At 53.2% G+C, this 8958-nt stretch overlaps 1 pseudogene; it reads right to left on the reverse strand.

The window, feature by feature from the left end:
• Positions 1–3755: 3755 nt before the first annotated feature.
• On the reverse strand, positions 3756–3816 carry LOC142297950 (U7 small nuclear RNA; annotated as a pseudogene).
• Positions 3817–8958: the final 5142 nt, after the last annotated feature.

Genomic DNA, 8958 nt, shown 5'->3' on the forward strand with positions numbered 1-8958 from the left:
GGAGGCAGGAAAAACAAAAAGAGAAGAGTTGAGTTTGGACAGTGGAGTGGAGCTCAAGTGCAGACCAGGTCTGCCACAGTCTAACACCAGGTGTCTGGGTTGGAGTCCAGTCACCTCTTGCAATGAGGCAGACGGTGGTTGCCGCCTGCAGGAGTCGGGAAAACAGCTGGTGGAACCATAAGGGACCGGGACAGGGTAGTGGCCCACCGGAACCGAACCGGGGAGCCAACTGGAAACCGGAGCACCAGGAGGGGTACTCAGACCCAGAACGAGGTCCAGAAGCCACTGGACCACGTTGAATTCACTGATTGAGGTCTGGACCTTAGGTCCTTTCCCGTCCCAAGACCCAAAGACGGCAACAGCCCACCGAGGGGGATAGAAAGCCACCGCACAGGCAGAGAGATCCCACAGGCCAGCGCCTGCGGGCAAACGGGTTCCCCGACACACATCAAGCCGGGGAGCGGACTCCCGTCGCTGAAGCATAGGCAGTCAAGTTCTACAAAGAGGTGCAGGAGAAAGGCGGGAACCACCAACCTGAGAAAGGGGCAAAGCGCACCCGGCTGCGGGCACCGACCACCATCCTTTTTGGTTTACCAGAGACTCCGGTGTATCTGTCATAGTGAGTACAACAGTGCCCTCGGGCCGCGTACCGCACCGCACCATCCCGCCCACACCTCGCAACCACCGGGCCCCGGGACCATCACCCCCTGCCCACGGAGGGGTCAACACCAGGCTGCACAAAACCGTCCCCGGGAACCTAGTTAATGGCAGCGGTGGTGCCCACATTCACCACAACCCGTCGGTGGTGTCACGAACTTACACCTATAAACTCCACGGCCTCGGCCGTGAACCTTCTCCACCGAAATCCCTACACGTAGCGCCAACTCCCCTTCAGAGCGAAGTGACCCCAGGGTCCGGGAGGAGCTCGAACCACCCACCGACGAGCACGGACCCGAGCGGCTCGGCAGCTGGTCGACCCCCGGGGCGGTACAGATGGAGACGTGTCACGCAACAGGTTCTGTAAGAAGATCCGACTGGACCGAGGCGTCTCTGTGACGCCCTGGACAAGCCAGGTGGTGACTGATAGAGCCCCGCACAACACCTGTCCCCTCACTAGGTAACACCAGCCAACCACATTAAACCCTAGTCACCTCGCTCAGGGCTGGAGGAACACACCAGGGGGCGGAGCCAGGCAGTTGACCACACCCACCGAGGAGGTCAGAGAGCCTGAGGAAGGAAAACCACAAACAGTTCACGAGAAGTGCAGCGGAGGAGGGAGGTGTAACGGGGGCTGATAGTAGATAACCACAGGCTATCGGGGGCCACTGTGCAGGAACCTGCTGCTGATAACAGCAGAGAACAAGGGGGGACGTGTACCACAGAAGCAGCACTGACACTGTCACGTCACAGAGGCACTAACAAAGACGGCGTTCACTGTTTAATTCACAGCGACTACCGAATTAGCATAAACGCAAATGAGGGATATGCTAAACAACTAATGGAGACTACAAAAGTAACCAAAAGGGGACGTAGTAGAGTCTATTATCTGCACAGAGCTCTACATAAACGTGTGCTCACTAACCGTAACCGCACACAGACACAGGTACCTCTGTTACCTCACAGAGGGGTGTATGTGAGATAACAAGCGTACGGCTGCACTCACAGAGTGCGCACTGTAATGTCTCCATTACTCTTCACAGAGACAGTATGAGATCACTTGTGCAAGAGCACAGGAGAGTACGTAACGTCTGCTAGATAACCGCTAGCAACAAAGGGAAAGCTCTCCAACCTAAGAGCTGGGGTGGAACAACAAGTCCCAGCACGGCCACATGCACCAAGCACCTGCCTAAGTCCGCTCCACTAATGTGCGAGGATACGGACAGCAGCCATGCTGCAAGGTACAAGAACTATCCTACTGATAGCACTCACCTACTTGTGACAGTAATGGTGCAGGAAGGAACCAGCATGGAGCGTCTACTCCTGTGCATGGACCAAGAGGACTGGACGCTGAGCCACGTGTGTCAGGGCTTTATATAGACTGTGTGCCTCCTCCAAGATGGAGGATCACACAGCCAATCAGCAACCAGAGCGTCAGAGACATGTGACATCGCATCAGCGGTGACGTCACCCGCGACCAATCAGCGTTCTCCACATGGCGTGACATCACCCGCGACCAATCAGCGATCTCCACATGGCGTGACATCACCCGCGACCAATCAGCATTCTCCACGTGGCGTGACGTCACCCGCGACCAATCAGCGTTCTCCACGTGGCGTGACGTCACCCGCGACCAATCAGCGTTCTCCACGTGGCGTGACGTCACCCGCGACCAATCAGCGATCTCCACATGGCGTGACATCACCCGCGACCAATCAGCGTTCTCCACATGGCGTCACGTCACCCGCGACCTATCAGCGTTCTCCACGTGGCGTGACGTCACCCCGCGACCAATCAGCGATCTCCACGTGGCGTGACGTCACCCGCGACCAATCAGCATTCTCCACGTGGCGTGACGTCACCCGCGACCAATCAGCATTCTCCACGTGGCGTGACGTTACCCGCGACCAATCAGCATTCTCCACATGACGTGACATCACCCGCGACCAATCAGCGATCTCCACGTGGCGTGACGTCACCCGCGACCAATCAGCATTCTCCACGTGGCGTGACGTCACCCGCGACCAATCAGCATTCTCCACGTGGCGTGACGTCACCCGCGACCAATCAGCATTCTCCACGTGGCGTGACGTCACCTGCGACCAATCAGCGTTCTCCACGTGGTGTGACATCACCTGCGACCAATCAGTGTTCTCCACGTGGCGTGACGTCATCTGCGACCAATCAGCGTTCTCCACGTGGCGTGACATCACCTGCGACCAATCAGCGTTCTCCACGTGGCGTGACATCACCTGCGACCAATCAGCGTTCTCCACGTGGCGTGACGTCATCTGCGACCAATCAGCGTTCTCCACGTGGCGTGACGTCATCTGCGACCAATCAGCGTTCTCCACGTGGCGTGACGTCATCCGCGACCAATCAGCGTTCTCCACGTGGCGTGACGTCATCTGCGACCAATCAGCGTTCTCCACGTGGCGTGACGTCATCTGCGACCAATCAGCGTTCTCCACGTGGCGTGACGTCATCCGCGACCAATCAGCGTTCTCCACGTGGCGTGACGTCATCTGCGACCAATCAGCGTTCTCCACGTGATGCACATGCGCAGATCGCAATAGCGCTACTGTGATCTGGGACCACCAGGACGCTGCAACAGAAAGCGACAAAGGAGAACGCAAGTTATTAGAAGCAGGACTCGTAACACGGGGCTTGTGGATAAGGATCCTTGGAGGAAGTAGGTGACCTCTGGGATCTCCTGTGTGAGAAGATCCCGGTCACAGAGGCTTAGATGCTGAGGGATCTGAAGGCAGTGGATCTTCTTACAGATCCCGTTGTGTGAGACGCTTCCATCTCTTCCAGGAATAATTCACTGCAGTAATAAATCCTCCGGTCTCTGCTCCCTCCGGCCGGTGATCGCCATTCTTGGGTCACACTTGGTTGTTAGTTGATACCATTGATTCTTCCAGGACCTGTGAAGCTTTCGGAGAGAATCTTCACTCGCCCTTTTCCCATAAGGAGGCGGAGCTATGCAAATTCCCCATTTCAGCTTCACAAATGGATCCTTATGTTGTGCTGCAGTCACTTGGATCACACTGGGGATCATCAGTCTCAGGAATAACTTTTTTATTTTTCACAGACATTTGGGCTTTTCAGCATTTACCAAAAAGCAGTTAAACAAATAGTAAAAGAGCTATAAACCTGGGTCACATGGAGCGTTTCCCCGACCTCCCCTCCCCCATCACCATCAATATCATGGAGACGACACCGCACAGATCCATCATCTGAGAAATCATCACAGAATAGAAAGATCACTCCAGATCACAGCTGTATAATAATCAGCAGATCCTCCATATATAATGATCCCGGAGAGATCAAGTCAGGAGGAGGCGACAGGAATCCACCCAGAGACCACCAGAGGGAAATCTACATAGCTCCACCCCTTCTGGAAACCACACCTCCTTCCTCCAAGGCTCCTCCCACCTCCACAATCAGCAGCACAAGCCCTGGATCCTCAGGGGAGGGAGATTGTTACATTGAATCTCAGGGAGGTGGATGGAAGCGTCTCACAAGTCTCGAGTCTCACAAAGTAGATCACACGATATCAAGAACTCTCCATGTCAGATATCAGATCACAGATAATGGTGCAATCAGTGGAGTGTGCTGCGGTCGCCCCTCTCCTGCCTCCAGCCGCTGTTCACACTGCATATACAGGGGCGCAGCTTCATCATCCTCCGAGCACCCACATTTTACCCCAGGTGCAGCCATCAGAGACAGAAAGCGGCTTTCCCTGGGGTCCAGCTCCCCCCGCTCACAGAAGACAGCGGATGTTTGTGCCGTACAGTGGTAACTGACCCATCACCAGTAACCGCAGAGAACCCTGAATCCCCCTCATCACCAGTGACTGCAGAGAACCCTGAATCCCCCTCATCACCAGTGACCGCAGAGAACCCTGAATCCCTCTCATCACCAGTAACCGCAGAGAACCCTGAATCCCCCTCATCACCAGTGACTACAGAGAACCCTGAATCCCCCTCATTACCAGTGACCGCAAAGAACCCTGAATCCCCCTCATCACCAGTGACCGCAGAGAACCCTGAATCCCCCTCATCACCAGTGACTGCAGAGAACCCTGAATCCCTCTCATCACCAGTGACTGCAGAGAACCCTGAATCCCCCTCATCACCAGTGACTGCAGAGAACCCTGAATCCCCCTCATCACCAGTGACTGCAGAGAACCCTGAATCCCTCTCATCACCAGTGACTGCAGAGAACCCTGAATCCACCTCATCACCAGTGACTGCAGAGAACCCTGAATCCCTCTCATCACCAGTGACTGCAGAGAACCCTGAATCCCCCTCATCACCAGTGACTGCAGAGAACCCTGAATCCCCCTCATCACCAGTGACTGCAGAGAACCCTGAATCCCCCTCATCACCAGTGACTGCAGAGAACCCTGAATCCCCCTCATCACCAGTGACTGCAGAGAACCCTGAATCCCTCTCATCACCAGTGACCGCAGAGACCCCTGAATCCACCTCATCACCAGTGACTGCAGAGAACCCTGAATCCCTCTCATCACCAGTGACTGCAGAGAACCCTGAATCCACCTCATCACCAGTGACTGCAGAGAACCCTGAATCCCCCTCATCACCAGTGACTGCAGAGAACCCCGAATCCCCCTCATCACCAGTGACTGCAGAGAACCCTGAATCCCCCTCATCACCAGTGACTGCAGAGAACCCTGAATCCCTCTCATCACCAGTGACCGCAGAGACCCCTGAATCCACCTCATCACCAGTGACTGCAGAGAACCCTGAATCCCCCTCATCACCAGTGACTGCAGAGAACCCTGAATCCCCCTCATCACCAGTGACTGCAGAGAACCCTGAATCCCCCTCATCACCAGTGACTGCAGAGAACCCTGAATCCCCCTCATCACCAGTGACTGCAGAGAACCCTGAATCCACCTCATCACCAGTGACTGCAGAGAACCCTGAATCCCCCTCACCAGTGACTGCAGAGAACCCTGAATCCACCTCATCACCAGTGACTGCAGAGAACCCTGAATCCCCCTCATCACCAGTGACTGCAGAGAACCCTGAATCCCCCTCATCACCAGTGACTGCAGAGAACCCTGAATCCACCTCATCACCAGTGACTGCAGAGAACCCTGAATCCCCCTCATCACCAGTGACTGCAGAGAACCCTGAATCCACCTCATCACCAGTGACTGCAGAGAACCCTGAATCCCCCTCATCACCAGTGACTGCAGAGAACCCTGAATCCACCTCATCACCAGTGACTGCAGAGAACCCTGAATCCACCTCATCACCAGTGACTGCAGAGAACCCTGAATCCACCTCATCACCAGTGACTGCAGAGAACCCTGAATCCACCTCATCACCAGTGACTGCAGAGAACCCTGAATCCACCTCATCACCAGTGACTGCAGAGAACCCTGAATCCATCTCATCACCAGTGACTGCAGAGAAACCTGAATCCCCCTCATCACCAGTGACTGCAGAGAACCCTGAATCCCTCTCATCACCAGTGACTGCAGAGAACCCTGAATCCCTCTCATCACCAGTGACTGCAGAGAACCCTGAATCACCCTCATCACCAGTGACTGCAGAGAAACCTGAATCCCCCTCATCACCAGTGACTGCAGAGAACCCTGAATCCCTCTCATCACCAGTGACTGCAGAGAACCCTGTATCCCTCTCATCACCAGTGACTGCAGAGAACCCTGAATCCCCCTCATCACCAGTGACTGCAGAGAACCCTGAATCCACCTCATCACCAGTGACTGCAGAGAACCCTGAATCCCCCTCATCACCAGTGACTGCAGAGAACCCTGAATCCACCTCATCACCAGTGACTGCAGAGAACCCTGAATCCACCTCATCACCAGTGACTGCAGAGAACCCTGAATCCACCTCATCACCAGTGACTGCAGAGAACCCTGAATCCACCTCATCACCAGTGACTGCAGAGAACCCTGAATCCATCTCATCACCAGTGACTGCAGAGAAACCTGAATCCCCCTTATCACCAGTGACTGCAGAGAACCCTGAATCCCCCTCATCACCAGTGACTGCAGAGAACCCTGAATCCCCCTCATCACCAGTGACTGAAGACTCCATTAGCAGTCTTGACCCAAAATTCCTCCCTTGACAGTTTGGCGCACCAACGTGGAGCTCCTTCAAGGACGCATTACTGATCTGGAGATACCGATGGTTTGGACGTTGCGGACTGAGATCTCCCTCTCCTCCAAACAGGCTGATCACCTCCGACCCCACGGGTAAGTGTTACATACTGTGTATTCACTACCGTTGTGGTTGGTTTTGGAGAGGAGGGAGTGACGGGCTGTGTGTCCATATCGGTGTTAAAAGGTACCTGATTGTGACTCAGGGGTAGTGCCCGCTGGAGCTCAGAGCACGATCCCAGCCCTGAGGTGTGGATCGAGTGTCACAAGGGATCCAGAGGACGGTTGTTAGGGCAGGAAAGATGGTGGTGGCTGGATCTAGCTAGTTAGACTGACCCGGTCTGTAATTAAAGACGCGGGGGGGGGTTCCCGTGACCGAAGATAGCGAGTTAGGACGTTTAAATATTGGTACAGCTGACCAAGTCCGGAGGGAATACATTTTGTACCCCTCCTCCGTGACACGGGACCCTTATTACAATAGTTTTTGACCAATCTTTGGAAGACCAGTGACCCATTTTTTTGGGAAGATTTTGTGACTAAAGTTTTGGGCTAGTTTTTGATCAAGCTCTGGAAGATCAGTGCTCTAATTTTTTGCGAGATCTGTGATCAATTTTTTGAAAGATCAGTGGGCTAATTTTTAGAAAGATCAGTGACCAGGTTTGAGATAGATATAGCTGAGGAGTTGCCAGCTAGTATAGAGGTGTAGCCTTAAGTTCCGGCCGGGCTTTAACGTACACCGCATAGTCATATTAGTGTAATCCAGACACCACCAAGATAGCAAAAATGTTTAGAACGGAGAAGACAAGGTTAAGAAAGCTGAGGATTCACAGTGGATTTAGTAAGCATTCCTTAGGGAGGGGCACGTGCTGGAGAGTTCAGCTGTGTAACGTGCACCGGAGATTTCCAGAGTAGTATTTGTTGAATGATGCAGAATTGTTTGGCGGAATATCGCAGGCATTGCTATCAGAAAGATATATTGAGGTTGAAGATGAAGATGAGCGAGGAGATGTTGTGTTTTACTATATGTTACCCGAGTCTGAGGACAGATCTGAGGGTCCTCCGATAGGTTGTTTTGTTGCTGCCCCACAACCTGATCCCCATTCTATTCCCCCGTCCCGGAGATATTCACAGATGCTGCAGTCACTAGACAGCATCCCTTAACCCTTTCCACACCCATACCCCTTTTCCCTCCCATACCTGCAATGCCGTCTCTCCCCTCACCGGCCAGTCTGCCGTCACACTCCCCAATTACCAATCCCCTCCCCTTGGATCCCCCTTTTTTCCCTTAGGACACATAGTGAGCCTTACCCCGAATCTGACGAGGAACAGCCCTCATTTAAATATGTCCCTTTCAACCCCACCCAGTCAGCGGCATTAATCCCCTGCCTGCCAGATCCCAGCATTAACCCTATGCGATTTTATAGGAAGATGCTACAGGTCCATCAGTTATACTCAGCTGCGCGGAAGGACCTAGATAATCTCACCAAAGTAAAAGCAGGAGACAGTTTTTGGCCCTTGTGTATACAACCGCGCCGGTGCAGCCCCCCACCACAGCCCATGCCCCGACAGGGCCCAAACCCCATATACGTAGCTCCCAATCAACAAAACCAGCAGAGCCAGCAACAGAATTGTTGGCGTTGTGGTCAGTTTGGTCACTATCAAAGAAAATGTCACGCCCCCAAATCTCAGTGTTTGGCCAGGTACCCTCAAAACCGTAACCAAAACTTGCAACACATAAATTTATAATAAAGGTGTTCCCTGTAGATTCAGTAATGATCTACCTGAAGCCAGGTGTGGCTTTTCCCAGAGTATCACAGTATCCCTTTAAATCAGTTTTAGGAGATTTTCCAAGATACTGCCCACAGTCCGGCTGCACCCACGAGTCTGCCCCAACCTTCCCTAATGACACAGGGGGGAGCCCCGGACTGCTTGTTTTTGTTGCAGTGATTTCCAGTCCCAAGCTACCCCACTCTAATGATGCTCTCCATTCCACTCCATCAATCTTAAGGTTTCTATAATATATGTTTCTGTAGTACTTTTGTTTCTGCTGGCTGACACGGTACAGAAATATATTTTATATATTTCTATAGTGAAAGTTCTGCCCATGGTTTTTTTCTTGTATCTGTTTTTCCCACCAG

The sequence above is a fragment of the Anomaloglossus baeobatrachus genome, chromosome 3 (assembly GCF_048569485.1).
Source record: "Anomaloglossus baeobatrachus isolate aAnoBae1 chromosome 3, aAnoBae1.hap1, whole genome shotgun sequence".
Classification (NCBI taxonomy): Eukaryota; Metazoa; Chordata; class Amphibia; order Anura; family Aromobatidae; genus Anomaloglossus; species Anomaloglossus baeobatrachus.